The sequence below is a fragment of the Lissotriton vulgaris genome, chromosome 9 (assembly GCF_964263255.1).
Source record: "Lissotriton vulgaris chromosome 9, aLisVul1.2, whole genome shotgun sequence".
Classification (NCBI taxonomy): Eukaryota; Metazoa; Chordata; class Amphibia; order Caudata; family Salamandridae; genus Lissotriton; species Lissotriton vulgaris.
This window is the reverse complement of record NC_141697.1, coordinates 1,195,978,301-1,195,996,232: the sequence shown is the minus strand read 5'-3', so window position 1 is coordinate 1,195,996,232 and position 17,932 is coordinate 1,195,978,301.

Here is a 17,932-nt window from a genome sequence, read left to right as displayed (position 1 = left end):
CCTAATCTGACCCGTAATCAGGGAACCACATGTCAGTGGCTCTTATGATAAACATGCTTCAGGTAACGCGACCCTCCCCGTCCCGAATTATCTCAATGCCTAAACAGTAAAAGTGATCGAAACCTCCCCATCTTCTCAGAAACCCCCCCCAGTTTTGTATCAGCTGCCCCGAACGAGAGTTTGAAAAATGTGGCTCACCCCAAGGATGAGTTGAATAGATATCGCAAGCCCACCCCCCCCCGTTTTTAATGAAGTAGCTAGGTTGTAAAAGACTATGTAGAAATTAGAATGATGTTTGCAAAGTTAAGATTAGATCGAAATGAAGAAATTGTTGCAGTAAACCCTTGTTTAAATGTTTAGTAGAAAAATAGGATGCATAGACATAATGGGAAATTGTTTAGCCTATGTTCATCCCTCAGACGGATATCTATCCGGCCATGGTAATAGCACGTTGCACTTTTTCGTAAAATTGCAGAGCCCTAAAAGAGCGGTATGGCTTTGCAAGACTCGTACTAGAGAAGTAAGGTCTCAACCAGAGGAACTGATGTGACGGTAATAAACAAATGCAATCCAAAGAAATAGTTACGATGGAAAGTTGTAGGGAATCCAGCAAACCTATCATCACTTATTTATACGTTGGGTGTAAACCCCAATGTAATGGATGTTTTCCCCAGTTGCTTGGAGTTGGGAGAGAAATAGACTTATGTGATTACCTTCCTCTACCAGTTCTCTAAAGACTGTCTTTTCAAAACTCATTTAAGGGTACCCCTGTCGGAGGAGAAAGAGACCGGATGTGGGAGCACGCGGCCTGACTGCAGATCGTGGAACACCAGCGACATTGACCAAGGCGGGACCGCAACAGTAAGGAGTTGCAGGACGAGGCACTGTTTCCAACAAAGTGAAAGGAAAGGGCCGACCTGACGCCCCTGCTCGATGAATAACATGTGCCGAAAGACCCCGCCCTCTGAGCCCGGTCATGGGCCCACCTACCTGAAATTTTCCGTCCCCTTGGTCTGTTCCCGATCTGGCCCCGCTCCATCCCCTCTTCCCCCGACTTACCACAAGGACTACCCACGCACCCCCCCTTCTTCCACCTGAACTCTTTGACAATCGACTCGAAAAAGAGCAACAGCTGCAGTCCGATTGAATAGGGTTTTTTTGTCGCAAACTACAACAAAACTTGGGTGCCCTGTCTAAGGTATCCATGAAAAGAACACTTCGGACACAGGGCGAGAAAAAGGACCTTATCGACCAGAAAAAACGAGGAAACGGTCATGCCCTGCAACGTAGGACCCAGAATAGAGCTGAACGCATAGCTCCACCGCCGGTGCTCAACAGTGCCAACAGAAGACGACAAAGAACACTGAGAACTCACTAATAATGGTCTAGAACAATAAGACACTGGAAAAAACAACACCCCTCCTCTTAGAACAGTGACACCCCTGATTGTCATTTCTATTACGTCTCATTTCTCTCCCAGCCACCATTGTATTGATTATGCTCCAACCAAATATGAAATGAACTTCCATACGTAAATAACATGTCAGCTCATATCCCGAATGACTATAAGCATCTATGAAATGTACTCAATGCTACCACTACCGAATCATTTTTTACCCGATATTGCATTACAATGACTTTCCTGCAACGAGCTTAACGAGGGGCTCGCCTCCTAAGATGAAAGATTTAAAGTGTAACGTTTATGCATAGTTCCTTCGCCTAGGTTCCTACTTCTTTGCTTATGACTGCCACAGTAGACGTGAGTAGGAAATAGGCCAGCAAGATGTCTTGTGAATGTTAAAGGGAGGACTGTGGAAAATTAATACGGTTTAGTAAACATTATCTGCGCCATCTTGCCTTTCCCCTCGATGCCACACTTTTTCATGCACACCCGCCATCTTAGGTACCTTGGCCAGAACCACGCTCTGCGCGCCACTGACCCCTAGCACGGCTCTTCTCCCTCACAAGCACATCCCCCGCACGCCGACAGCCCCTGCTCTCACATGCCTTGGGTCATAAACCCCTCTCCCACGCAGCTCTGCCTCGGAACCCCATCCTGTTCCCAGCGCGACACTTCCCTCCGTCCCTTTCATGGTCCCGGATCCCTTGATAACACCCCTCTTTCCTTTGTGCCCGTTTGTCTCACTCGTTCCCAAGCCGCCACCTGACCCTGCGGATACTGTCATTACCCCCTTCCTCCTGTACAGTAGAAAACCCCCTCCCCATCAAAGGATCCTTGAGCTGATCAAAGCCCCCACCCCATGAGATCCGATCAACCTCACACATTCCGTGAATCGGCGGAATGTCCAGCTGCGCGATAATCATTATCTGATGTGACCGGGATGGGGACTTCAACTGTAAATATGTGTGGGAACGGGCCTAAAGCGGGGATTCCGAGGATGTCTTTCCTTACATCAAAGTAATGACAGGGATGTGTTTAACGTAATAAAACAATAAACTCATGTATAAGAGGCCAGGCCTCACAGATGCGGTTAGAGCACCTCGAGACGATACTTGCTGTCTGAACTGATGTGTTCTCCTCCGGAGTGAATAAACCCTTGTTTCCAGTCTTCCAGTCTCCAGCGCCTGCCTCTTCATTGATTAATGTTTTGTGGGTAAAAGAGGCGACACCGCCGGGCAACACTTAAGGATCTTTGTTACTGGTTGCTTTCGACCTTTTTACAGCATGAGGTTAAGTGAGCGGGTGGTTTGGCCCCATCAGAAAGCCAAACCCCAAGGTAGTTGTAAGCTGGCGCTGTCACTATTGACAGGTCTCCCAGCTGCCACTGAGATAGCTTTTTATGGGGATATTTGATGAACACTATTACCTTGGTTTTGCTCTGATTATCCTGCTAATTGTTCTCCTGATTGTAACGATGGAGTGCATTGAGGACTCTCTATAGGCAAGCTCTGGTATGGTCTATAAGTGCTGTATCATCTGCATATTGCAGGATGGGAGCTCACACCCTGCCTAGCCTGGGAGGGAATATACTTGCGCCTTGCAGGGCTGCCCACAGATCTGCAGTATAGAGGTTAAAGAGGAGGGGGGCCAAGGCTCCCTGTTTAAGCTCGTTGTTTGTGGCAACTCTGGCAGTTACTGTGGTAGGGCTTGTTTTAACCCAAACCCTTGTCCCCTGGTATAATGATGTATTCGCCCTTAACCCGTTGGCTGCTGCCGTCGGCCATTGGCCGACGGCAGCACTACCTCGCTGGTGCTGCAGTCGGCCAATAGCCGACGCGACCGCGCCCGTTTTTTAAAACGGCCGCACTGCCGCAAAAAAGCGGAAGCAGCCAACGGGTTAAGGAGCATGGGCGGAATCCCCCTGCAGACAGTTTATCCCATAATGTGGCATGAATCACCCTATCAAAGGCAGTGCTGTAGTCAATGGAGCAACAAAACAAAGGAGGTTGCTTCCTCCTGATGGCTTCTATAGATAATTAGGCCAGTGCTATGATACTGTCCATAGCTGAGCAGTAAGACCTGAATCCTGACTGAAAAAAAGGATTAATGTTACCATTGCAAATGTCTCCGGCTTCTTCAAGAGAATATGTGCATAAGCCTTAGCTTCAAAATCAAGCAGGGCAGCAAGCCTATTGTTTGCCGGGTTGGAGCGGTCACCATTTGTATGGATGGGAAAGAGTATTGAACCACTCCAAGAACACAGCGCCATTGCAGTACAATAGGCATGATTAAAAAGGGGCATTACAGTTGTCACTCTAAAGTATTGTGCCAATTTAAAAACAGGGGCAGGAATCCCGTCTGGCCCTGGGGCCCCATCATTCCTAATTTTTTTTAATGGTGCTATTACTGCTCCTTCGCTAATTGAAATACCTTGAAGGGTGCAGGTGGCTAGTTCTGAGCAGTGCATTGAAGTGGCTACCACAGCCAATAGATAAGTTGAGTATAGCTGTTTGACATACTGTATCCAGACTTGTTCGGCAACGCCATACTCCTTTGTCATTCCTGGGTTGCCGAGCTGATTTATATGCCTCCACAGATGGGAGTGGCTCTTCTCCTTTAGTAGAGTGAAGACTTTGAGCCACTCCAATTCAATGTGCTCCCTTTTGAACTCCCATACTTTATTTTTGTAGGCTGTCCCAAGAGCGGTGAGAGAATGGCCGTTAGATAATTTTCTGCCTCTTCTCCTAGCATCCAAGGCCCTGTGAAGAGCCCATTTACAGTTGATTAATTCCTTAGGACAGCGGGGGATGTGTGGTGTCATTGCGTAGCTCTTGCTCAGAGGTTTGCATTGGCCATCCCCAAGTTCTTGTTGAAGGTGTGCAACAAGAGCTTCCCAAACTCCTATTACTGAAGTTTGAGTGGATGACTTGAAGCCAGAATTTCTCTTTCCACGCATTGCTCACTTGGATCGAAACGCCGTCGACACCTTAAAATGCCTCATGCATTAACTGTGATGTTACTATTGACTATGTAGAGGCATTCCTTGCGATTTTTTTTACCTAACTGATATTATTTTCCCCAAACAAACCGCGAGCGTTGGCTGAGCCTCGGTTAAATGTTCCCCCATTTGTTTGTTTCTATGTTTCTGTAGTAGGATGCAGGCTTGTGTCCCACTCTCAGTACCTTTGTTTGTACATATCTTAAAGATTTGCTGATAAATTAAATATTGAACCTCTGTCCAGCTGGATAAGTTTAGCCAATACAGCGCAGATTGGGTCTGTATTCATTTGTTAATGCCTATCCCTACCTCTCTAGGGACCATTGAAGTTTAAAATAAGAAAGTGCATGAACATATTTTTAAGGTGACAAAGGGTTGAGAACAGGGTGATCCCATTGAACTCGACAAACTATTTCATGAGGATTCAAACTAGTGACTACATTAATCCCATGAGCCATTGAACACAACTAGCCACTATAATCAATCATTATTTTTAGTGCTTTGTAAACATAATGAGGCATGAAGTGCAGCTAGAAAAACCACACATTATTGTCTTATGCCACCAAATTTCGGATCAAATAGTACCAGTCTCCGGGGCTCCGGATGACTGTTGCACTGATGAAATATTAGGCCCTGGCAGCACCTTGAGCGATCACAGTCAACTGCTAGATTAACAAGTGCATTGACCGATGGGTGACATCGCAGCAGCTTGAAGAAACCAATAAACGTAGGTGGTGTGGAGTACGGGAGAGACCTGACTGCTTAGAATCTCTTACTGTTCCATTGCCCCAAGCTGGGTGCAATACCACAATGATACCATTAGCCCGACTGCCGCTCTGCATTGAATTCCATCTCTGCATGATGTTACAGGGTCATAGCAGGGGCGGCTCCTCTGCTAAGGCGGAGGAGCGTCGCCCCACTGCTCCCAGAGCAGGAGAAAGGAAAAATTAAATGATAACCCCATTGTATCATTTTATTTTTCACTATGGGGCAAGCCTAGGGAGGGACGGGGCTGAGGTCACAAGTTTTGTTTTAACCTTGCGGCAAACCATCTCTTCTGCTTGGAGTTCGAAAGCACAGAAGTTTCTAGCCATGGTTAATATGTTGTCAAGCTTTCTTCGCTTCTGTAATAGTTTAAATCTAAAATCTGCTGACTCACAGCCGGCTATGATTTGAGTCCGTAGTGCTTGTTCACTGTTGTAACTTTCAAACTCACAGTGCCGCACACATTTTTCAGTCCTGCCACAAATGCATCAATCGTTTCTCAATACTTCTGTCCTGCCTAATGAAACAGATACCTTTCAAAATCAAATTACTCTTCGGAACAAAGTAAGCTACCAACTAGAGCCCGTTATGTAAATCATACAGCAAACCACATCAAAGATCAAATAAGTGTATTTCTTTAACAGACAGAAGCTTTGATATTAATAGGGCACATCATAACATAGCACTTAGAAGTACTTGTTAAAAGTGATAGTTTTGTACAACTGGTAAGCTGAACCTGCATATTCAAAAGTGGATTCATGCGCGATAATGAAGAAAAATGTGTTTTGGTGATATAAAATATTTGCCTAAGATCACCAATTTGAGCAGGAAAGCTGTGATTTATCCAGGATTTTTGGTTTCACTCTGTGCAAATCAGCCAGTAAATGGGTATCTGTAAGATACTAGGTTGTTGATTGACTGGGACATAAGCCCTGGTCAAATAGCAACCACAATCCATGTCAGAGTAAGGCACAAGAAAACCCCATATTAACCTGTGCTCACCCCCCTTTGTAACTTGGTACAGAGAAGTCAGGCAATGTGTAAGGTGTTTGTGCAACACTTAAAACAATAAAACAGTGAAAACACACCACAAAAGGAGCCCACATGCCTGTGAAGTGCACAGATGCCCTACCTTCCATGTCATGTCTCCAGACAAACTTCATGGGTATGGAGCCCTTTGTGTGGAGACAGGGCACAGCTTTTTCGGGTGTAAGTAAATCTGAGCCTAGCTCCTCCATCCCACCCTGCCAGTGATGATTCATGCAGTCACACCTAAGCTCCCACTGTGAGTGGCTGTCTGGGAGGAATACACAATGTCCAAGTGCCAACTACTCAAAGTCATGTGACCAGAGACAGGATGCAGGCACCAAATGGCTAAGGCAAACAAAGCCAACAAGTGTCATTTACAGAATGGTAATTTAAAATCCGACTTCACCTTAAATTAGGATTTTAAATTCGGATTCCAGAGACACTAAACTTGAACCAGTCATATCTCCCCATTTGGAAATTGCACTTATAAAATGTAATAAGGAATTCTTAATGTTCACCTAAGGGAGATATAGGCCTTGCAGAAGTGAAAAACGAATTTAAGAGTTTTTCACTATCACCACATATAGAACTTAAAAGTACATGTCCTGCTTTTTAAATACATTACACCCTGCCCTCTGGTCTGTCCAGGGCCTACCCTAGGGGTGATTTATATATATTCAAAAGAAAAGTTTGGGCCTGGCAAAAGGTCGAAATGGCAGGTTAAACTGTACACACAGGCTTTGCAACAGTAGCCTGAGACATGTTTAAAGGGTGACTTAGGTAGGGTGGCACAACCAGTGCTGCAGGTTCACTAGTATAATTTAATTTACAGGCCCTGGGAACATGTAGTGCCACTTTGCTAGGGACTTACAAGTAAACTAAATGTGCCAGTGGGGTATGAGCCAATGTTACCATGTTTTAAGAAGAGAACACAATCACTTTAGCTCTGTATAGCAATGGTAATGCCCAGAGTCCAAAGCCAACAGAAACAAATTCAGCAGAAATAGGAGGAAGACATAACGTTTTGAGATGACCCTGCAGAGCGACATTTTCAACAGTATCTATAGGTCTTTCCTTATGTTAGGGTTTTGTTTTTACCTCTTTCGCATTCTTCTGCTGTTTTTAAAATATAGTGCAAACTCAAACTGAAGGTATTGGAGCGCTTTACACCAGTTACATTACACATGGCCAATGCATTGAGTATAGGCAAGGGGAGATTAAGTGATTTGCCCAGAATCACATGATCTTGAGCCGACTCACACCTAGTTCCCGAGTTCCGTAGTCAGCAGTCTGGCCATAACACCACATACAAGTGAAGGGAGGCTGAAACCACATGAAAGCTCATCTTGTTTTGGGCTCAAGGTACCAACAGGGCTTTGAGTTGAGCCAGAGCCAGGCTTCAGACTCCAGCTTTCAGTGGCTTGCCCACCTCCAGCCCTGTCACGTACCACGCAACAGGGGTTAGACTAGCATCACCACGGTAAAATGTATTAGTCACATATAAAGCTCCTCAAGGATCATGTGGTGCTGTGCTCTATGAAAGCAGCCCATGCGAAGCGCTTGCTGTGCACTGCCGCAGTGCTTATCCTGCCCAGGCAATGTAATAGTTAACATTCTCCTGCTGCAGGCCTGAGGCTCTCGTGTGGTGCCCCAGTAGTCCTAAACTGGAATTGGATACATTAATCTCCGCTTGGGAAATATAAAAACAGAAGCGCCAGTTCCAGCATGACCTACAGAGATCCGGCGTCTTCTGTTGTGTTCCAGGACTCGCTTGCATTGCATAGGATTGTTCCTGCCGAGCAGCGGTGTGCACCAGTGGGATTCTTTTACCTCTTTTCTGCACGTTGCCCAAACAAGAGGTGCTATGTGACTTGAAGAACCCATAAGTGGTGGAAACAGGCCTGGCAGGGTGATGGCAGTGGTCAGACCAGGTAGCGACGGCGGGCCGTAGAATGGTGTTTACTGCAACCGGGGACAACCATGTGATTCAACTTTACTCTCCCAGCCCACTGATTTCACTGGATTGGTGCTTTTAATAAACATCATATTACATCTGGCACATGTGTGTCAGACTGCGCAGGGAGTAATTATTCCAGTCAAGCTGACTTGCACGAATATATGGTCCAGCGCCGTTGGACAGCCAGACATACTGTCCTAAGTGAGGAGGAGAGAACTGTGACTAATCGTCTGCACTATGTGATACTCTTGAAGTGCCTGCTGCTGAAGCCTGTGGCCATGCTGCTCAGCCCGGCCGCATCACAGAGCGTCTAAGGTAATACATGATGTCAGTGATTTTGTTTCTGAGTATATTTCACATTTTCCTTAATCTTGCTTTCCTTAAGATTGTTAGCTAATTCCAGGATGTGCTTCTGTATTTTTTTTCATGTAGTATTTTACACTTGTGTAGCGAGTGCATACTTCATACTATTCACCTCCAGATGTTTATAATGAGCCACAATTTAGAGCTCTAGAGTTGAAAATGAAGGCAGTGAGAGTCCCTTGCAGTGCTTGTCAGTGGGTTAAAAGTGTTCGCAATACATGGCATCCAACAGTGGTGGCTGCTAGGGTCCAGAAATGGTGGTAGTGGGTCGGGGGGAGGGGCTGAAAAGAAAAAAGAGAAGGTCTCTTACCTGTGTACAGGGCTCGACAAATCCGAAAAATGGTACTAGTCCTGCAGGTCTAGTACCATGGAAAATCCCCTCGACCTGACTGCAACCCACTTGACCTCCGTCTCTGAAAACGGAGCAAAAGTGACAAGATAACAAGATTTAAAGGCATCTTTATTGCTCATTCCCTTTAGGAGCAATAAAAGTGCCTTTAAATCATGTTATCTTGTCACTTTTGCTCTGTTTTCAAAGACGGAGGACAAAAGTTAGTTTGACTTCCTACTCGCCAGAAAGGGCGAGTAGGACCTAAAAATAGCTCGTCCTGATCCATTCTCCCTCGCAAATGCGAGCGGGCGAGTGGATTTGTCGAGCCCTGTGTGTACCGCAGCTACCTCTCCTCCGTCCTCTTCTGTTCCTGACTTTCGGCAGCACACAGGCTCCAAGAATCCCCTAAGCCAATCCTGAAGCTGCGGTTATTATTATCAGCATGACTGCAGCATTGTGATTGGTCTGAGTAGTCTGATTTACCACTCAGACAGTGCCTGGGAGCCTAAGACTGTTATCTACCCAGCTGTGCAATACAGCTAGGTGGAGAAATGCTAAGTACGCATGACAGTTTGCCCGTCCTAAGACGACCGGCCAAACCGCCATGCGCACTTATGGTGCCCACCACTCCTCCTCCCTGCTGGGTGCTGCTGTCCATCAGGATAGCACGGCCCTGTCCCTCCCTGGCTCAGTACTCAAAAATCAAATGATAAAAACATTGTTATTATTATTTTATTTTTCCTTTTTGGACTTCTCAGAGAGCAGTGGGCGACGTTCTTCCGTCGTAACCGAGGAGCCGACATTGTCATCCAGTCCTTGGCCTATTTGCAAAGTGAGCAGACACATAAATAGAAGAAGAGGGTGGGACCAGGAGTCAATCTTTAAGCAGGTCCTGCACACGTGGCTTCAAGAAGAATGTATTAAACAAGGGGAGTGCAGTTCCTAAAGGGTTGATGGAAGGGGAAGGGGAAAAGACAAAACTTTTGTCATGTTGTCCTCACACACCCCGAGAGGTGTCATGCTTCATCATTGGGCGTCAGCAGCCCCCTCAGTGGCAAATATCTACATGGCCTCATTTGAAAATTGATGTATCTACAACAAAATTGCCCCTTTTTCTGAGTCTGACGCCCATTGGATCAATACTGCGGACACCAACTTGAAATTCACAGCGCATGTCAGTGTAGATAGGGTGGAATATTTGGATATTATCATTCTAAATGATCATAATCGATTGAGAGTTGACCTGTTTGTAAAACCAACGGCAAGAAACACCCTTTTACACTATAAAAGTTTCCACCCTCGCAACCAAAAGGATAGCATCCCCTTTTCCCAATTTTCACGCGTTAGACGCAATGCTCTACTCTTGCAGATTTCGATAAACAAGCGATTGTGAGGCGATCGAAATTTATGGAAAGAGGATATCCTCACCGATTGAGGAGGGACTCCTTCAAAAGAGCTCGATATTACGATCGTGATTGCCTATTGAAAGTAAAACCAGCCAAAGAGAACAAACAAATAGTTTGTGTCGCTAAACATTCTACAGTTAATGCCAAAATAAAACAGATAATTAATTGAAGTTGGCATATCCTTAACAGCAATTGCTCTAATGACCAAAAACTAGCTAAACCTCTTTTTGCGCATCGCCGCAACAGGAACATCAAAGACTGTATTGTACACTCACGGTTCTGTAATCCGCCCAAACAACAGAGATTTGTTCAGAAATCTATCCTTACGAGTCATCCTATTAAAGGTACAATACCATGCTCTATGTGTAAATATTGAAAGTGTTAAACTGCTCACCAGCAATTATATTGTTGCAATATTTACACATAGAACAAAGTGTTATCCCAGTGCACTCAAGAGTTCAATGATTTATACCATCAAAGAACTACTCAATACTCCTCCTAAGGAGAAAAAAACATGGAAAGGGATGTCCAAATGTTTAAATTGTATCCCCTGCAACAATGTGATGATGGGAAAAACTTTCATGCATCCAACTAAAGGCTTTCCTATAGAATTGCATCACACATGTGACACTGCCAATTGCATATACTTGATCAAATGCCCATGTGACAAAATTTACATTGGGCAAACGGAACGCAAAATCAAAGTCCGCATCACGGAACATAAGAGTAACATTAGACTTGGAAATATGAAATCGTCTTTAGCTAGCCACTGGAAAGAAATGGGCCATCAAATTTCCCAACTTAAATTCATGGTTATCGAGACGATCCCACAACGCCCCGACCTGGATCCAGTCAAACAGAGACTAAGAGCTGAATTTTACTGGTAAAAAAATTGCACTCAAGCCACCCTATTGGTTTGAATGATCGGATTGAACACTCGTGTTTTTTATAACACTGTGATCTTTGACATTGACTTCTGCAATTATTCTGGTCCCCATCATTGTTTTACATATTTGTATATTTTTTGTATGCATTTAGCTCATATAATGTTTATTTAACATTGCATCATTTTTTATGTCACGTTTGTGCATTTTCAGTGCCTCCCGCTTTATTATTACGATTGATAATGTCCATCAAGCACAGTGTTACGCGCCCCGTTGTTTTGAAGCCATCGCACTCAGAACATGTGATTTGGTGCTCGCGCCGTGATTGGTCACGAACGCGATCACATGATATATGTTCCACCAATGATTACTATTGTTGTAACCCTGTGGTTAACCGACAGAACACGCTGAGACGCGAACGCGTCCTGTCATTCGTAGGTTATGATTTTGTGTATAACTCCGTTTTGTAACGGTTGACACGTATAGCGGCATGGTGAACTTTTAATTACAGCGTTCGTGTGGCATCATTCAGATATAGAGAGTGTTGTTTACCTGGTGGCGTTTACATTTCTGACTTAGGTGGCACTTTCATTCTTTTCTATCTTTCCGTTTTAGGAGTTAGATAACCAATTTTTTGCTGCAATATTTTCGTTTCATGTCAATTTTGAGTGATTAATTTGGTCCTGTTTGCTCCCTTTGTACAAACCCCTGACGAAGGGTCATGTTCTTGAAGACCCGAAATGCATTGGGTGTAAAGAAAGATTGAGAAAATGTTTAAGTAAGTATCTACATAAGAATTGAATTATGGCAACAAGGATACTTATACAGTCGAATTGAATTGAACTATCGGAACACATTCATGAAGTGAATAAAACACATGAACTTTTGATAAGAAACTTGTTTTCATCGTTAATTTGGCGCTCAGCCTCGAGGATAGGTGCTCCTACCCTCAACACTTTCATTTTGATCAAAAGGCACGCTTTGTCGACGTGCGACGACTAGAGCGCCACTCTATGAACTTAATTAATTCAGTGGTATAAATCATTGAACTCTTGAGTGCACTGGGATAACACTTTGTTCTATGTGTAAATATTGCAACAATATAATTGCTGGTGAACAGTTTAGCCACAATGGACACACTACCAAGGCTAAAGAATTGTGGAATTGCAAGACTTCTACTGTAGTGTATTTTATCCAATGCCCGTGTTGTCTTGGATAAGTAATCAAACAACACAATTGCCAGTGCTGAGAACCTATACTGTAAGCTACAAATCTGAAAAAATGGTTGTTATGAATGTAACATAAACACCTGCTAAATGAATTGCAACAAATGAATTTTTAATGCTTCTTTTTCAATTCTTCAATTTTTAAACACAAACTTGTTTCATGCATGGATATACAAAAATATTTATATACATATTATATACAAAAAAGTTTACAAAACAAAAACACACTTCGACAATTTGACAATTCAGACACTCTTGGCCGTTCAATCATCCAACACCATTCAGACAAACATACAAACAAATACTGATCTCGGTGTCAATAATACTTCAAATACATGACATGGAAAAAAATCCATCTCGTTATCATCCAATACAAAGTTCTTTTCAGAGTTCAAATCAATTGAGAATAGGAATCTCTTGCTATTCACAAACCAACGTTGTGGTAATAAATGTTTTTAAATGACCCGAGATCGGGTTGGTCGACGCGTTTCAAACCCCGCCAAATGCCGGGGTTCTCCTCAGGACCAATATTGTCACTAAAAAAACAGAAAAACATGACTTTAGGACTCTGATCTGGACTAAGACTCAAATCGACCCTGTCCTACATATTAGCAGCCTCATCCTACCTTGATTCATGGGTCACAGCTCCAATTTCAAAAAGGTTGTATCTCCAATTAAAGCGCGCAAAGGGGCTAAGAAAAGACAAAGCACAAACACACGCTGCATTTAGACACTGCATTCAACAGCTCTGCCACCTGCATCCAACTACATTCTCTGTGGTAAAGCTTACCCGCTGTGGCAATGGTGCCTCAGTCTCTGTTAGTCTCTTGTCCGGCCGACACTGTTGTCGATGGCGGATGTAAACATCGCGACTGAATCTGTTAACACCGCTGCGTGGAAAAAACGAGGCGTTATACAAACTCGTCTTGCGGTGGACCTAAAAATTACTGACTTCCCTATGTAAGCTGCTAGAACCCATGCATACCGTTATCAGCAGTTTAGGTGCTCCTCACGGGAAGGTTCGGTGCTTCTTCCTCAGTCACTCGAACGTAGTGAATGACGCGGAAGTCATTTCCTGGTTAGTTGAAGAGTCCCGTGTGGTAATTCTGGGATATGTAGTTCAGGAAGAATGCCTAAGAGAATTCTTACGTAGTGGTATATGGTGCACGTTTCAAAATGAACAACTTAGTGCGCTGTCAGGATGAAAGTGAGGGGTTGGTAGAAACTTGAGCAAAAGCAAAGGACTCAGTGTTGGGGAAAAGTTGATGAAAGGGGAGCACAAGTCGGACAAAAATTGTCTAACTACTAGGTTTATATATCTCTGAAATCTCGTTCAGTCCCCTTATGGCAGTGTTAAATTTCATGATTAACAGCGCTTCTCATTGACTTAACCTTGAGTCCAAATCCCCTCCACGTGGGTCCTTTTCGATTTTGGAAAGAACTGTCCATTTCAGGTCAGTCTGCTCATGCTTTTTACCCAACCAATGGTTGACTAATGGGGCATTCTTAATGCCTCGCCGGATCCTTGATTTGTGCTGTGTTATTCTATGTCTCACTTCTTGCGTTTTTTTCCCTATGTATAACATAGGGCAAGGGCAGACAATTACGTAGACTACGTTTCGGGTCTTACAATTGGTAAAAGTTTTGTGTTTCCAGTGGATGTTATCAAATGAAAAAACCGAATCTTCCATTGTTTCATCACAACAAGTGCAAGTGCCGCATTTATGATGTCCTGTTGTTGGAGGTAATCCAAAAAGGCTTCTCAATGTCGGAGCTTTTTCAATTGGAAGGGCAGCCCTCACAATGTGATTAGCCACGCTTTTTTCTTTTTTTGTAGGCAAATAGCGATGGAGCTGTGAAATCCTCGTGGAGATCTTTCAGCAGATGCCAGTTAGACGTTATCAGTTTTTTATGTTGGTTTGCTGCTGGGCAAAAGGTGGTAACACATACCAATCTTTTCAAATCTGGTTTGACTTTTTTCTCCAACAATGTCTCGCGTGGTGTCCACCACGCTCTTTTAAGAGAGTTTTTTAGCATTTTTTTGGGTATCCTCTCTGGATAAGGCGATCCTTTAATTGGCCAGCGTGTTCAAAATAATCCTGTTTCCCTGAGCAATTTCTACGAATCCTAAGAAATTGACCGAACAGAGGGTTTTGTCTCAGGCTACATGGGTGGTTACTTGTGTAGTGTAAGGCTTTATTTCTGTCTGTGGTTTTGCGAAATAAGGTGGAACTTAAGCCCCCTTCGTGGGGCTCCACTTTGACATCCAGAAATGTGATGGATTTATTAGATGCTGTGCAGGTGAACTTGATGTCATTAGTCCTTGAGTCAAGCCAACCAACAAATTTGTTGAGCTCCTCGTGTCCTCCCGTCCAGATGAGGAACACATCATCTATATATCGCATATAACTAGATATGCAATCACTGTAGGGATTATTATTATATAGGAATTTTTCTTCAAATAATCCCATAAACATCACTGCCAATTCCGGTGCGAAGGGACATCCCATCGCTACCCCCTTTATTTGGTAAAAAAAACTCAGAGTCGAAAGTAAAGAAGTTTTTTTGTAAAGCAAAAGTGGCCAATCCTAGGATGAAGTCCGTCTGTACTCTCATTGGTCTTTCTCTAGTGTCCAGAAAGACTGTCAGTGTCTCCAGAACCTGTTCTTGCGGGATCTGGGTATAAAGTGAAACAACATCTAGTGTGACTAAAAGTTGTTTATTGCAGTCAAACCGGGTTGTCGCTATTTTTTTAAGGAAGGCCGGGGTGTCTTTAATGCCAAAATAAAACAGATGGCATATCCTAAACAGCAATTGCTCTAATGACCAAAAACTAGCTAAACCTCTTTTTGCGCATCGCCGCAACAGGAACATCAAAGACTGTATTGTACACTCACGGTTCTGTAATCCGCCCAACCAACCGAGATTTGTTCAGAAATCTATCCTTACAAGTCATCCTATTAAAGGTACAATACCATGCTCTATGTGTAAATCTTGCAACAATATAATTGCTGGTGAACAGTTCAGCCACAATGGACACACTACCAAGGCTAAAGAATTGTGGAATTGCAAGACTTCTAATGTAGTGTATTTTATCCAATGCCCTTGTTTGCTTGGATACATAGGGGAAACTTCAAGATCAATCCAAGTTCGTCTAACAGAGCACCGTTCGGCAATTAACACTAAAAAAATGATTGCCCCTATGGTAAAACATTTTGTGGAATACAACCATAGCCCAGAGGAATTTAAATGGAGAATATTGGAAAAAATACACACACCAGATACTAAAGGCGGTCTGCAAATCAGAAAAAAACGTGAAGTTTTATGGATGTTTGTTTTTGATACTTTCAAAAATGGGCTAAATAGCGACATACCTTGGGAGAATGCTATTTTTAACCCATTTAGACTTAGACATGAGGGTCTTTATCGATGGACCAATTAAAATCACAATGGTTTGTCGAAAACCCTCGGAATATAATGATACATTGGAACCTCATAGTCTGTTGTTTATGTCCATCTTTTTAGGTTCCCAAATCGTAATTTGTCCTTTTGAAATAATCTCAAATTAGGGAGAGAAATTTATATTTATAAATTAGCCTTAAACATATACCGTGAGCACAAATAATTAAGATAATCTGCTTTTTGTAATATTATGGATTGCAATCAAAACATTGAGTTCGCGATCCACAGCCCACATTTCCGGGTTCGATATAGCCATTCACATCGTTTTAGAAACAATCGGGTGTATATCTCTTACACAGGTTTTCTTAAATAGCCCGCGCGAGCCGAGTTCTCGTTGGCTTCACAGAATCACTGCAACGAGAAGGTTCGAGTTTATGCTACTCCTGGCCTGCTTCAGTTTATCCAAATAATCGGTAAGCATGCGCAGGCTCCAATAACTAGATGTTTGATTTGCCATAAGCCACAAACGCCCAATATTAATACGCGGTCTATATTATTTTTTCCTAGCGTGAATACGGACCATTAACCTCAAATTCGGAGGAGTGTCCCTGTCACGACATTTTCTGGTAACTTTAAATACAGGTACAGAATAATAAAAGATTAAATACATGCTTGCATTATGAAGAAAAACCTCATAAGCTCTACAAATCTGATATTGTTTATCTCCTTTGTAGCACATCATTTAATCTACTTTTGCGGCCAGGAGGTTTAACACCACAAATTTTAAATTAAGGTAAACTCTCACCGCTATGTATCTTTCTATCTATCTCTTTTAAAGTTTAAATATCGAAGTGATGTATTGGACTCTATTAGACTGTGTCCCTCTAAAACGTATACCCCTTAGATTTATAGAAGTTTTGTTGTTTCATCGCGCCATAATCTACATCGTGAATATAGGCAGCGACTCTTTCACATTATCGGAAGGTAAATATGTAGCCTTAAAGATAAATTGATAAGAATCCATCTTTAACTATTGTATGTTCTATAGAACTGTAGGCACACCTGAACTCTTAAAATAATTAACTGTTCTTAAAAAGTGAATTTGCCTATAAGTCACATGTTTATCAATATTTCTTCTAGGAAAAGTTTGTTGATCATGAGAACTACTAAAGGTAACCAAACATTGTGATTTAGTGCTGATTAATAAAAATTCAAAAAAATGATATGCAAGACGTCTCTACATATTTTAATACTCGCAGAGCATATGTTTGCCGTATACATTTATAATATTTAGGTTTTGTTTTAACATAGTAAACAATGAGCAATACTCGATCGGTCTAAATATGCAACAATTATGACTTCAATTTATAGATTCAACTTTGAAGAAAGTACCCTTCATAGAAAAGACATCCCTTATACGAATTTACATCTTTTTTGAATTTCAACTAATTCGAAATACACCTAGATCATTCGGAATTGTAAGTTCCTTGAAAATTCTTTTTAGGAATTAATTTAACCATGTTGACCCATGTGATATACATCCATAAAGAACAAAACCCAGTATACTTAAAAATGTGTTATCCTCCTTCCTTTAGTTTAACCATCTTTGTCTCAAGGACCACATCTTCAACCTTCATCCTTGATAAACTGCTAGAGCAGTAAGTATATCAGAGAGTGATAAATGTATATTAGTCATCACCATATAGCATTTATCTTTAATGTATAACATAAACCTAAAAAGAAGTTCATCAATAGTAAATATAATAAGTGAGCTTATCAATACCCGTTTCATACTATGTCTGAATTAGTAGGCCCCACCCCACATTAACATATATCAAATATGTTTCGGATAAGAATGAGCAATGAAATAAGGTTTTTTGAGTGTCATGATAATTTGTTTCTGAGAATCATATGCGACATGTTAATTAAGTGACAATGGGAGAGGCCTGTTGTAACATCGTTGATCACAACTAGTGTTTTTTAGGATTCTCTCTAATCTAAGAGGTTGTTTTTAGCTAATAAATTGTCAAAAACATTTGCTTATGTCACTTTTAACATGTTTTTGTTATCAGATAATTCGTGGCTACTCCAGAAGAAGGCGCTGGTCGCCGAAACACGCGTCGAGAAACATTTCATGCCACTTTACCTTCTTTTCTCTTTATAATTTTT